Source organism: Anas platyrhynchos, chromosome 8 (assembly GCF_047663525.1).
Source record: "Anas platyrhynchos isolate ZD024472 breed Pekin duck chromosome 8, IASCAAS_PekinDuck_T2T, whole genome shotgun sequence".
Taxonomy (NCBI): Eukaryota; Metazoa; Chordata; class Aves; order Anseriformes; family Anatidae; genus Anas; species Anas platyrhynchos.
In genome coordinates, this window is record NC_092594.1 from 25,400,718 (window position 1) to 25,415,822 (window position 15,105).

The following is a 15,105-nucleotide window of genomic DNA, read 5'->3' on the forward strand; positions in this document are numbered from 1 at the left end:
CTAAAATACTCAATGTTTTCTTATTTCTATTTCTTGATTTAAACTTTTAAAAGCTGTGAACTCTGTGGTGAACTCTGGCTCATATCTTGCAATTTCTTGCAATATCTTGCAGTCTGAATATAAGGTAGTAGGAGAGTGAAGTTTTGCCTAGATAAATAGGGCAATCTACTGAAAATAGTTCAGTGCAACATCTAAATACCTTTCTGATATATTTAAATATTTTTCTTGTAACTGGAATTTTACAAAAGACATAACAATAATACATTTTTATATTGTTTTCCCCTAATTCACAGTCTAAAATCATGATGTGTTTTAAAATATCACTTATAATTAGGCTTAAGTGGGGCTTGCTGATGAAACTTTTTTTTTTTTTTTTTTTCCTGAGAATACTGATTCATCAAAAGCATGGCTTCTCATTATATCATGTATTTGTTTACTTAAGTTTCTACTGGGGAATTTCTTGGGTCCAGAAAAGAAGAAAGAGGAAACAGCAGTGTAGGGATTAGTTGCCTAATTGGATCAAGCGAAATGTTGGATGACCCAGCTAATGAGCTATTTGGCTGTCTTCATTTACCTTTCTCTTCCTCTGGTTTCTGATTTCTGTTGTCTGTTTGTTCCCAAATGTAGCAAAGTTTTAATCTGTTTGTTTGTTTCAAAGAAGTTTAGATCTTGTTTTTGGCAAGTCCTATCCTACTTATGTTAAATCTCTCTGGCACATATCTAGAGTCTATAAAAAAAATTATTGAAACTGCATGGGTTCTACAGTATGTAGATCCAAATGAGAAACAAACACATGATAACACAAATAATGGTTTTATTAGAAGGTGGTACGTGGCTCAGTAGTGTTTGGAAGCTTTTGTATTTGTCTGCTTGTATATCTAAAGATTACATTTGCTGTGCATTAGCTAAAGCATCATTGCATTCTGTTGGTTATCTGTCAAGGACTCAAAGCTCTCCCTCTGTCTCTGCTTTTCAAGATGCATTATCTCATCCTATGCAAGTATAACTTGCATTCATGGTTCCTTTTCCCCATCTTTACATATTCTTTCACATTGCTGTCTAGGACAGTATACAGTGACAACATTAAAAAAAAAAAAAAAAAGAAAAAAAAAAGGTCAGCCTTGTCAGATGTTATGGACTGAAAAGAATATGACATTAAGTTCTCTTCTGTGAAGTGACTATCGTGGTTCTAGCACTGGGACTGCAACATCGACTGTAGTCTGAGATTTACTTGTGATTTATTTGCAGCATTCTCTAGCTTCAGACATAAATACATATCAAACAGTATCATCCTATTGTCTCCAAACATTTCATTGTGTTCAGTTTTGTTCAGTGTCTCTACTGAAGACAAAGGTTATATCTAAATGGGTTAATGAGTTAACGTTGCATAGCAAAATTCTTATAAAACATGCATATTACCAGTGTCTTCTGGTGCAAACAACACTTTCAGAATGATGGGAAATGTTCTCTTGGCTTTAAACTTTCTCTGATACTTTAACTCTGAGATCTTTGTTTTTATTCTGTGCATACAGAACTGAAATGTAATACACCTTGTAATCAATATGGGAGTTGAATTTTGGACTCTGGTACCATAAAATATTTACTTTAAGAAGCAGAGATGCACCAGCTTTTTCACAGGGATATGAATAAACTAATGAAAGAAGGGAGTATATTATAGGTGCTGTTTATGTGGTAACAACTGCAGACTTGAAAAGCAAATGCTAATAGCATCTTCTGTATTAGTTATGCAAGAAAAGTACTTTAAAATGTACCTTTACACTTTAATTTAGCAGTATGTTAAATTTTGCAAGTTCCTAATCTTTGTTTTATTTATAAATTTCAAAAAGTAGTGAGCCATGACTTTGTGAATTGTAGATAATGAAGAAAAGGCCAAATGTGTTCTAATCAATCAGTGTCCATACTAGAAGCACAAAAAGTAGACTTCTGCAAAATGTCTCCAAGCTAATTCTGCTTTCTACAGGTAGCTTCTGTAAAAACAGAAATCTCTTCATTGTATTTATTTAATTTTTTTTAATGTTTATTCTTGTTGAATTGTATATTGCACACTTTCCTTTGCACTTCTGACCATAACTGTGTTGCTGCCTCTTCAGGTGATTTTATCGCAGGGAAAAAATGGAATTGAAAGACTGTATCCACATTTTAATGTGAATAAAAAGAAAAATGAATAAAATCTTCAAGCCAGAAATGAGAGAGATGGTGTTTGAAAATTCCATCTTTCTGTTTTGCTTGGACTGGCAGTTCTACAATTCGAATTTAATTAACCATTAGACCTGGTTAAAATGTTAATCAGAGGCTAGTTCTGTTTTGTTGTTGTTTGTTTTGTTTTATTTTCTCTTCCAGAAAAGAGAAATAAAATCTTCTGTTTCTGTCTGTCTTTTTATTTATTTCTTTTTAAATTTCTTTTCTTTTAGGGATGAATTCTTTCTCTTCATTTCACAGTCTGCAAATGCTGTTCCCAAGCATCCCCAGCAGGCAGTGTTTCTAGGACTATAGGTCTAATCCAGCTAATGGAATATCAACTACAAAGTGCTGTGGATCCAGCCATGAAGTAGTATGGTCTACTACTTCAAGGACTACTCTCTTTTCCCACTTCTAGTTACTTGGGCTGAGCATTGGGAATGTCATAAATCCCTAATGGCTAAGTACAGAGTTTTTGTATTATTATTATTATTTTTTTAAGGATTTCATCCAGTCCATTGGTTTTCAAAATAAAAATTAAACCACCAGTGAAAGTTTTTGTTTTGTTTTGTCCTCCCCCCAAAAATAAAGGTGTCTAGAAAGTACTTACTAACTTTCCAATTTTCACCATGGTAACTTTTATGATCCTTTGAATCACAGAATCACAGAATTTCTAGGTTGGAAGAGACCTCAAGATCATCGAGTCCAACCTCTAACCTAACACTAACAGTCCCCACTAAACCATATCCCTAAGCTCTACATCTAAACGTCTTTTGAAGACTTCCAGGGATGGTGACTCCACCACCTCCCTGGGCAGCCCGTTCCAGTGCCTAACAACCCTTTCAGTAAAGAAATTCTTCCTAACATCTAACCTAAAACTCCCCTGGCGTAACTTTAGCCCATTCCCCCTCGTCCTGTCACCAGGCACATGGGAGAACAGGCCAACCCCCACCTTGCTACAGCCTCCTTTAATGTACTTATACAGAGCAATAAGGTCACCCCTGAGCCTCCTCTTCTCTAGGCTGAACAAGCCCAGCTCCTTCAGCCGCTCCTCATAGGACTTGCTCTCCAGGCCCCTCACCAGCTTCGTCGCCCTTCTTTGGACCCGCTCAAGCACCTCGATGTCCTTCTTGTAGCGAGGGGCCCAAAACTGAACACAGTACTCGAGGTGCGGCCTCACCAGAGCCGAGTACAGGGGGACGATCACCTCCCTAGCCCTGCTGGTCACAGTGTTTCTGATACAAGCCAGGATGCCGTTGGCCTTCTTGGCCACCTGAGCACACTGCTGGCTCATATTCAGCCGACTGTCCACCATCACTCCCAGGTCCTTCTCTGCCTGGCAGCTCTCCAACCATTCCTCTCCCAGCCTGTAGTTCTGCTTGGGGTTATTGCGCCCCAGGTGCAGGACCCGGCACTTGGCCTTGTTAAACTTCATACAGTTGACCTCAGCCCATCGGTGCAGCCTATCCAGATCCTCCTGCAGAGCCTTCCTACCCTCGAGCAGATCGACACACGCACCTAGCTTGGTGTCATCTGCAAACTTACTGAGGGTGCACTCAGTGCCGTCATCCAGATCATTGATGAAGATGTTAAAGAGGACCGGCCCCAGCACCGAGCCCTGGGGGACGCCACTAGTGACTGGCCTCCAACTGGACTTGGCTCCATTTACCACAACTCTTTGGGCCCGGCTATCCAGCCAGTTTCTAACCCAACGAAGCGTGCGCCAGTCCAAGCCAAGAGCAGCCAGGCCAAGCCAAGAGCAGCCAGAAGACCCCAAGCCTTGCTGTTGTTTGATTCAACAGCAAGAAGAGAAAGCACATATACGCTTCTCTTACTAATGATGTTTGTGTGGTCTTATGTAAGACACTGCCATTTCAGTCTTTACATCTCATTATCAGTTGGTTATGTCTGCTAGCTAACTTTAAAGTATGAGAGTGAAGAATTAAAAAATTGAGGGTATTTCTAAACAATCCTTTCAACATTGGGTTTCTAGAGAAAGTTAGCTTTGCTTGCGTGGGCTTTACTTTTTTGCGAATCAAGATGTGCAAAGGAACATTTGTTGTGTCTTCTGTTGGAGTAAATAATACGGCTTCAGGAATGAATGGATTAACGGGGAAATATAAATTTGTAACATTTGTTCATTTAAATATCTTAGTTATCATTGGAAATAGCATCTTGGTTTTAGTTGTCTGTTTTCTGCTTTTGGGAATTTCTGCTTTTGGGAATTTCAGTTCTCAGAACTGACTGAGGGTATCTGTTCTCCACTGCACTCTCATGGTGCTGCTCTTTTCTCCATCTTGTGCTGCTGCATGTTTCAGTGAGAGACTTTGCCTTGGTTTCTTGGAACTCCTCTATTTACATGAGTAATTACTTCCTTTTCTTTTGAGATTTTTTTTTTTTCTCTGAACATGCAGGAGTTGGTGTTATATACATAATTTCTGAAATGGTAACAGTCTTTTTTTCTTACAATAAAAATCCCTAGTTTCAAATGTCCTTTCATTTTTGAGTGCTTGTAAAGAAAAATTTTATATTTCATCACTTGAAATGATCCCTAATCTTGGACTGAAGGTCTATCAGTCCCATTTTTATTTTATTTTATTTGTTGTTGTTTTTTTCCCAGGGTTACCTTCATAAATGTTGCCACCTTGTACCAGAATGCCAGGGATGCCCTGCAAATGCTGACCATGTAAATGGCAAAGAAAAGGTAGCCCAACATGGCACCCCAGAGAAAGACACTCCCACCATGCAACAAGCGTCAAACTGCTGCCCACTGAGACCTGTTCTCATGCAAACTACTAGAATTCTTTCTGTGCCCAAACAAACTAAACCAAAATTCATCTGGGTTCAGATGCAGACACCATTTTTTAGTGCTGATTTTTTATTATTTTTTTTAAATAATCCCTGTACCTCACCACCCCTGGTGGGTACAGGCCTCAGGCAGGCCACAGGCCTCACTGTGAGGCAAGGGCTCAGCAGCGCTACCAGGGCTGGCTCCTTGTGAGCTGCTCCTGCCTGAGCTGAAGGGAGCTTGCAGGTGTTATAGATGTCTGGGTCATTCCAGGCCTGTCCTGGGGAGACAGTATGGGGGAAATGTTGTGCAAGACCAGGGCAGCAGTGCTGTGTGATGGTGTGTGTCTGTGTTTAGCTCTGAGAATTCATTCCCCTGCATGCTGAAGGGAGAATTGTGCAGCTATGTGCAGAAGAGAATTTATTTTTTGTTGTTGCTGCTGTTGTTGGCTTAGTGTAAACAGATGTTTGAGGCATTCTGACATTAATGAGGAATTTCTACCCCCACATACAGCATTACGATTGCCCGCAGAATCCTGCAGGCCTCGTGTGTTTTAAGCTGCAGAAGTACTGTGACAGTCATCATTCTGTGTCAGGACAAAATTATCTCGTAGGAACGATGCATAATGTCTGGTATATTAATCATTAGCAATATTTTTGCAGCACTCAATTATATTATGAATGCTGGGTTATGTTCTGATCTTCCTAATGGTCATGTAAAGTACTGAAGCCTCTATTATTTTATAATAAGTAACGCATATCCGACAGAATAATGCATTATGCACATCCTCTCCTATATGACTGTAAAGGTCAGCTGGTAGCTTGAATATTTTTGTCCTCCAGAACATTTCTTCAAAGGTTGATTAGAAAGAATGTCTTCTCTTTTCAATATGTTCTACCAGCAGGCTATCACAGTACCAAGTTTTGACTATTTTATTTTATACAAAGCAAAATTGCGTCAGCATGGCCATTGCTCTCATTCACTTACAGTTATCAATTTAAAAGCATTTCAGGATCAAACTAAGCCAGCTTTTACTGTGAGGTATGACAAAGAAAGCAGCCCAAATGCTGCAATTTACTTTAGGTAGATGTTTCAAATTCAAATGTAATAACTGAGACGCCAACAGATACTGCCCTAATTTACAGATTCTGGCATAGCTAACAGGTGCTCAGTTCATAGTCTCATTGCAGTTTCTTGCAAAAAATGTACATGTAGACCTTTATTTTTAAAGTCTGCAACCCTGCAGTATCTCATTTCAAATATATAAAACTCTTCTGTTTAATGGTGAAAAATATTCTGTCCAAAGGTAAAGTTTAAATATCCTATCCTGTTTGAATTCCCTTGAACATTTACTCGTTTTCAGAAATCCAAACTTACAGTTTAATTTCTGCTTGTCTTGTTACTATCCTATTCAAACAAACACATGCAGAAAACAAGCATGTTTTGCTTGTTTTCAGTGACCATGTGCATTACGTTTGTGAGACACAGAAGACTTATCTAAAACTGCTTTGCCTGCTAACAGCTGACAGGAGCCATGCACATGAGGTCCAACTATGCTTAAAGAATCAGCCTAACTTTGAACATACAGATGCTACTCATATGTGCAAAAGATAATCCCTTTGCTAAAGCTTTGGTCTAGAAGAGTTATTGGCAAATTGAAGAAGAAAATAAAATCTGTATCTTAACAGGCCAGCCTAGTAAGATGAATAAAAATGTCGGATTGGACCTGATATAGTTTTCTCGTGGTAAGAGGTATGCCTATGACCTTTGCTTTCTCAAATGTTTAGTGTTTAGATCTGAAGTGGCTGTTTCAAATGCTGTACACTTTCTAGGTTGTTGTTGGGAAGTTTCTGTTTGATAGCAGTGAATTATTGTGATGGGTTAGTCTGGCAGAAAACTGGCTGGAGGATTTTGTGATAGCTTTGGGGCCAGACCCCAATCAACAGGCCATATGTTTAGATCCTTCTCCATAACAGATGACTGTGCATACGCGCTCCCAGGTGCAATGTCATTGGGATTGTATTTACAAACATAAACTAGTGACATTCAATTATGTTTATAGGCAATGTTGTAAAAGCCACAGAGGAAGTAATTTACAACACCGGCACAGTATGCAATTCTTTGCTTATAATCAATTTTTCATTATAAAGGAATAAGGTATACTATGTTCTTATTTGTTTTTCTAATCTTATGAAAGTTGGTAATGTGTAAAGTTTGCCCCTTTCAAATAACTGACATTTGAGAAAGTATCGGGACAAAAGAAATTGCTAATAAAGCAACATCAATATATTTTTATGAAGCTTTTAATTAGAAATGAAAACCTGCACCATCAGTGTTTGGGCCAGTTCCTGAAATGTATCTTACTCTTTGTTTCTGTTTAGCCATCAGCTACTGAAATAAAACATTGCTAATTTTCTTATACCACTTTCTGAGACACCACAAATTGTTTTCTACTATGACCATGAAAGAGCTCAACTTATATCTCATGAGAACAAATACTGTCAAATGTATTCTTAAGTAAGAACTACTCTGCCATGTAAATATCAATGTATATCACGTGACAGGTGTTCTAATTTTCGAAGTGTAATTACTTTCAGCGACTTGACAATACCACAGTCCCAGTGCTTAGAAGGTTAAAAGCTGTTTTCAGAACTACAGTTTGCAAAGTTTGGTTTTAATTGGTTGGCTTGTTCTCCTGAGATAAGAAGTTAGGAGGTATTGCCAATTCATGCTGACTATAGTCCCATTGAAACTAGCAAATAATTCAGGGGGGGGGGGGGGGGGGGGGGGGGGGGGGAGGGGGAGGGGGAGAGAGAGGGGTTAGTGGACAATCATCAGCAGATGGTATTATTTCTATGGTTATTCAGGTAAGGACCAGTTTTTAGAGACTAATGAATGACTCAGTGGGCTTTCCAGTGTTGTTTTCAGCTTGCCCGGGGACTAAAGTTCCAATTTTTCCTTTAAACTTGGAAGGAAGTCTTAGGTACTGACTTTCATTGTGGGTGATGAATTAATATGTATGTTAAATCAAGAATAGTTTTTGAGCAGTATTTTGTGCCATTGTTCAGTTCGTATTTTATAACAAATTAATAAAAGAACTGCATTACTAATAGAATGATTAATTTAGTGGGTAGTGAATTAATTCCGCTATTCTGACTTTATTTAACAAGTGGATTTTATCTCTCTGCTCTTTTAACTTGGACGACTCATGTGGCCCTTTAGAAGATAATGCTGTTCAAGCATGCATTGTACGCCTTTAAAGAATTAATTTCTGGGAGAGTCCATTTATAAGAACTGAGATTGCATTAGGAGTCCATATTCTGAAAATGACTTTAGCTGAAAGTTTGGATGTGATATTATATGAAACAAGGAGATTTTCTAAGGAAGAAATATTGCATATTGTATTCCATCTTGAGGGTAACAAATGGCTAGTCTGATCTTGAAAAGTGAATATGCTCATTTAGACAGTAGAGCACACTCACTTTTCTGCTGTTACAGGGTGACTATTAAACCCAACTAAATCTGAATATTATGAAGAAATATTGGTCAAGTAATTAGTCACAACTAATTTCACATTTCACATTCTGGAGACAACATTGTATTGAATGTTCTCTCTCTTCTTCCACTCCTGATACATTTTTGTCAGAAGACATTTCTATAAAAATCAGTACATTTTTACCAGGTATTTGTAGTTTTGAATCTAGTTATATTAGATAAATTATCCAATTTAATTCTTCCAATTCATATATTTTCCTGCAACATTTAACCTAATTTTCAGTAGCAGCAAAATATATAGTTACCATTTTCTGTCTTTGTTTGATGGAATGACAGAATTGAGTATTTGATTAAAAATAGGTAGAGTTGTCAGAACAGCTTAAATAAGATATGAAAATTGTAGAGATATATAAGGTAATACTTTCATTATACCTAAAAAGTAATACCTTAAATACAAGGTAATGCTATAATGTAAAAATATGAGGGTAATTTATTAACAGAAAATAATAGGAATTTATATATGGCCATCTACTTATGGACTGTACAGGTTACAATTTGACCTTTGCTTCTCTATACATTATCTTTTAGATTATTTCAGGGTGAAGTTTGCTTTTGCAAGAAACAGCATATGATTTTTACAACACTTCTTAGATTCAACAAGATGATGATCTTTTCTATATATTCATGTTGGAAAGCTCTTTACCCTGGAATAATCTTCTTACATCAAAAGGTAAGTATAATCTCAGGAAAAAATGTTATTTCACATCTTGCTTGTCTGATTTCAGATACTGCAATTAAAAGCAATGAACATAAGCAAATTTTTACCCCTTGAATAATTAATGTACCAGCATTGATTGTATTGTGCTATGTTGATCCTGTGATCCTGATGGATAAAATGGGACACAAACGTATAATGGCAAGTGTACAGTAATCACTGAAACAAGTATTAGACATGAAGTGGATGTACAATATCAAACACACTAGTTCTCATCAGAAAAGGAACAGTTAAAACTGGAATAGCAGGCATATTTTCTGGGACACACACAAATATATATTACCTGTACTTCTGTTGTATTTATAAGTTGGAATATATTCTCTGTCAGTTTTAAGACAGTGGCTGTAAAGCTCAGAGTGACTGAAATAAAGCATCATGCCTTGATAAAACAGTTTTCTACCCTGCAGCTTCTGAGTGAACAGACGACAACTATATTTAGTGGAGCTGAGTCTTTATTTCCCAGTTTTAGTCTAGAAATTGGACAAGGCCAGAGAAACACACGTTGAAAGCTAAGAGTAATTCAGTCCTTGCTTATGCTACTGAAATCTTGCTAGTCTTTGATTGCCATCTTAGAGTATTTGAACTGTTCACTTAGGAAATTATATGTAGTAAAGCAAATTGAAGGCAGGTGCAGCTACTTATCATGTACAGGCATAGGCACCTCTTTGCTGAAAACATGCAAATCAAATTTGGAAGTAATAGTAGTGGCTCTGCAAACCACAGGATCAGTTAGACATTTGACAGGGAAGAATGTATGTTAGCAACATTACTTGACCCGTGTTCCAAGGGCAACCATAATTCTACTCGGTGGAGCCATAGATCATTGAGAGGATGGTCTCATAAAGAAATTGTGTCAGGCAAGGTCATCTTCCTCTTGTCCAACTTCCTGGCCAAATAAAACGCATCTCATAAAATGCTCGCTGCAGGTGCTCTTTAAATGTCTCTTTGCAAAAGACACTGATGACTAAAAAATTAATCACAGCAGTTTACTCAATGAGTAGATGCTGAATAAATCTTTCTGCTTGTAGAATGACCATGAACGAATAGCAAAGTCTTTAAAGTTATTTAGAAAATATCAAATAAAGACTAATTTTAATAACAGCAAATCTATTCCTTTCTCACTGCTTCATATACCAGATTGAAGCTGTGCTGAAGATTACTTGCAAGTGAAACGTCTGTTATTGATTCCCCTTCAGGTGAAGAATAACATGTTGAGTCAGGTGGGATTATCATACTTTAGTGCTGTGATAGATCTGCTGTTTACAGTATCCTTAATGCTAAAGCCATAGCTAAAACCATCTGCTTGGGAGGGCTTCACCAGCAGAAAAACTACAGCATGCTTGGGGTGTCAAGTGCCTCTCTTGTGTTGAGACTTGCTCCTGTGACTTGCTGTGTGTTGGAGCACCCCACTGCCCTCTGCCCTGGTGATAGCAGCACTGCCAGGGCTTGGCAGGGGCTGCATCCCCCCAGACGCCTCTGCTCCACGCAGCCTGAAGGCTGGGAGGGCACACGGGGTGTCCTCCTCCTGTGCAACGCCACTTGATGCTATGAGATCCTTCAGTGCACACCTGGCCACGCATGGGCTGTGTGTGCAAGGCATCTGCTATTGCTCCTCCAGCCAGGTCTGGCCTGGGGGTACAAGAGCAAGCAGCTAGGAAAAGAGTAAAGAAGTCTGTTTATTTTGGATACATCTTTTGGCCCATTGGACCAACTTGGAGGCACCCTCACTGAAAATGTGTGTTGTTATAAGACCACACAGAAAAGTTTATATTTAATTTTCACTTTGCTATGCATTCTTTAGAACATGCACCCATCCTGTTTGACTGTCCTTCATGTCAGCTCTGGCCAGAGGGTTTGGAAATTCTGCCCATCGGTGTTCTTTTTTTGTCTATTTCATCAAATGCTTATGTATGCAGGTTTAAATCCATTTTAATTCCATTTATTTTGATATTTTAGCACAAAGAGTTGTCCAGCTGATACTATGGCTTCTGTTTTAGTCTATGAGCATAATGGTCAAGCAGGGTAGAGAGCATTCCTGTACCTGAATGTCAGTGAGGCAGGGTTTTTTCTTTCCTGTATGTTCTTCAGGTACCTAACCCAGTCTGGAATGATTGTAAAAAGTTAAATTGTAATTGAATAAAATAATAATACCACCAAATATTTAATTTTGCTAACATAATCATCTGTGTAGTTTGTATTCATTAAGAGATCATAAACTCAAAAAACCCTCCTTCAGGTATTCTCACAGTTAGAAGGGCTACTTCAGCACCCATCTTTACATTTTTGTTATAGAACAGGTCTCAGAGTCTCCAATAGGTAAATAATACATGATAAAATCTACTGATGTTATGGAACCCTTGACTAGTACTTTTCTTTAAATATTAAACATTATTTTTTGAAGTTGTTTGAACTGTGTACGGTTTTGCACAACAATTTTCGTGTTAGAAGGGAAATATGCCATCCTCAGCCAGTTTTTTGTTTGATGTCCATGAATACTAATATTATGTAGAATCTCTTATTAACAGTAGTATTTCAGAATAAACTATATGCAAGTTCTGTAATTATTTAAACCTGAATGAAGGTAAAGGAAAAACTTTTGAGCCTGAGTTGCAAACTTCATGCTTGTTACTTGCTAATGCAACTTGCAAAATCATCTGCTTTTTTTTTTTTTTTTTTTCCATTGCTTAGGCCCCCCCCAAAGTTAAGTGCTTTAAACATAAGCAGGCAAATAGACCTTCTGCAAGTAGTTTTCCTCTGCACATTTTCATTAAATGCTGCAGAAATTCCCAACTACAAAGCTTGATTTGATTTTGGTAAAGGAACATGTAATGCTTTCTGTATTCCCCCACCTAGCAGTCTGTCACAGCCTCTGAAATTTGAGCATATGTTCTTCTGGAAAACAGAGTTAGGACAAAGGAAAAATAATTGCTAGAAAGAAACTTTCCGTAAGATATGTGGCTTAATAAAGGCTGCATTTCAGCAGAGTGCTACAGCAAACACATGCTGGGCCTCCAACCATCCCCTGTTTCTGAGAGCTTCAGTGACACAGTCATTTAACTCAGGGATTTTATGTGCATCCAGCAGAGGCTGTCTGTTATATTGATCTTAGAAGTTTCCTAGTACAATATTAATTCGCTATTGTGTCAGATCAAAATGGCTGGTTCTTCAACCATTTCTTAGACAAAATTTCTATGCTTTGGAAACTCTGGAAAAACTCCTGAGTGTAGTTTATTCATAGTTTGGAGCTGGATTCATTATTAGTTATATTTATAATGAACTTCCATTATTTATGCAATGAGATTTATGGAAAACAGATTAATGAATGAACGGGGAGGGTTGCCATTCCAAATATAGCCCAAAGCCTTGGTTGAATGCAGTACATAGTGAAAATTAAGTTATTTTGTCTGTCAGATTTCCACAAAATTAGGCTTAACGCCAGCTACGGGGAATATGGTGTACTTGGTTTCAGAAAAAGGAAAGAGGGATTGATTTAACAGATAGGAAGAAAGATTGCTATTTAATAAGACTGTAGATACACCATAATGGGATATATGTATGCACACTTATAGATTTAACAACTATTAATGTGTTCTGTGTGGGATGGGCTTTGAGTTATGCTTCAGGATATTTTTCTGTGCTGATTACTGGACTCATACTTGACAGACGATTTATTCCATATGTCAGTCGTGTGGTGCTCAGATGCTGCACTGCTTGTGCATTATAAATACTTACAGTCTGTAGGAGTAGCAACTAAGTGGACTCTGTGTCAGGGGATCCAGTACTAATGAAATTTGTCTTGCTGAACTAAAATCCCAAAGAGAAATAGGAAGTAAGTTCCAGCTTGCAGCAGTGCATGCTGCTACATATCTCATACACCAGCAACAAAGTTTTTATCACAGCTTCCAGGTTGCAGATGTTGCAAAAGGAAAAATCGTTATAAACAGGCATTGACTCACTCATTCACATTGTCCAGCAGAGTTGACCCAAGTAGCTTGGCAGAAGCACGTGCACACCACCCATCTTTAGATCTCTATATGAAATTAATACCAGAAAAGAGATGATATTTTGATTTCCAACACAATAATTAATGATAACAAGGTTAAGGAAGCAGAGGGACACCAAATACATGTTTTATTTTAATAAATTATACTACCAGATCCCAAGCTCTTGGAACAACTTCCAGAATGCATTGTCAGTACAACCACCTGGGAATGTGACCTGTAGCATTTGAATTATGAACAGGACATGAAATTCGCGTGATAGGACTGTCATCATCTGCCTCTGATGTGTACATTTATGTACTTATTCTCTGTGTATTCAGATTTTTTCTTTTTTTCTTTTTTTTTTTTTCTTTTCTTTTTTAACAGGGACAGTAAATTTAAAATGGATGGGATCATTCCTCTTCTACCGCTGTCCTCTTCCCTTAATAATCACAGGGGATCGGTGTCTTTCATGGAAGCAAAGGAAAGTGAAACTTCTGTGACTACAAGGAGTGGACACAGGTAAAAAGGCCTCATATCTCTGCAGTAAGATAAATTTATTAGAAAAGCATCCAGAAAGTTTATCAAAGGGAATGTGATCTCAAGTTAAAGTATGATTAATTTGTATTATTTCAAGACCAAATTACAGAACGGAAGTATTTGTGCAACTTTATTACAAACATTTGAAATTAATCTTTTGGTAAAGCACTATTAATTCTCTTTTGTTCTCATTATTCAGCCTGCTATCCCCCTCTGTGCCTCCTTGGCCTAGAAATTGCTTGCAGTGTCTATTCCTCTTGCTGCTGCTGTACTGTTGAGTAGTACATTTGCCGCCTCTCTTGTATAGTCTCTTCACAGCTCTTTTCATAACCAGTTCAATTATAGCATGCAGAGATTTTTTTTTTTTCCTTGAGTAGCTTTTCTAATTTCGGAACTTTCAATCCCCAGCCAGTAAAGTAATGAACACTCCTTGGTCTTGTAACCGATATTCAAAGTAAAAGAGTTTGCTAGTTATTTTATGTATTCACTATGGGCAAAAACTCTTCCCAAGCCAAAAGGCCTGCAAAAAGGCCCCATCATTCCTAAAGCCCTCAGGGCCTAATTCGCTGTTTCATTTTGTGTCAGTGTAACTCACACTGGAGAAATACAACTGTGGATCAGTGAATTTAATTCAAATACTAAATCTTTACTGAGAGGGCTTTATGTGGGTCAAGCACAAGGAAAATGGGGAAACAAATTCTATCCTGTGAACCTACATCCAAAGGGTGGTACTTTTGCATTACTTGCTAGTCTGGACTAGCAGGGACTGTTCCACTTGCATGGAAATTCGTGTCATTACATATTTAATGTAGAATCTCTGACCTATTTCTAGCCATTAACACAAGGCTGTGCAGGGCCACCTTGATTACGTGTGGACAAAAAACACCCTCTGTGGTGCGCAAAGGTAGAGAAGCTCCTTTCATCGCTCTGTATTAGCTCTTTATTTAGGTACATCATATATCAAGGTGAATATTGAAGTATGGCTTATGTATACACTTAATTGATGCCATCATGCAAATGGGCTCTCCAAGTAAGAGGTGACTTTTTTCCTAGATGAACGCCTGGACCACTTTCTCTGTTGATAGATTTATTTCTAAATCTATTTGCACAGACGTCAATAGACAAGAATTTGGTCATATAAAAAGTTGCAGTATTGCTATGGCAACACCATTGAATGCTCTGATTAAGGGAAATGAATAGCAGAGTAATATAACAGAGTGGTGAATAAGCACTTTAAATAAAGCTAAATAAAATAATAAGAAGCAACGCCAAATTGATGCAGATAATAAACATTTTGAGTCCTTTTAAGGTAATTCAGGGTGGACTAG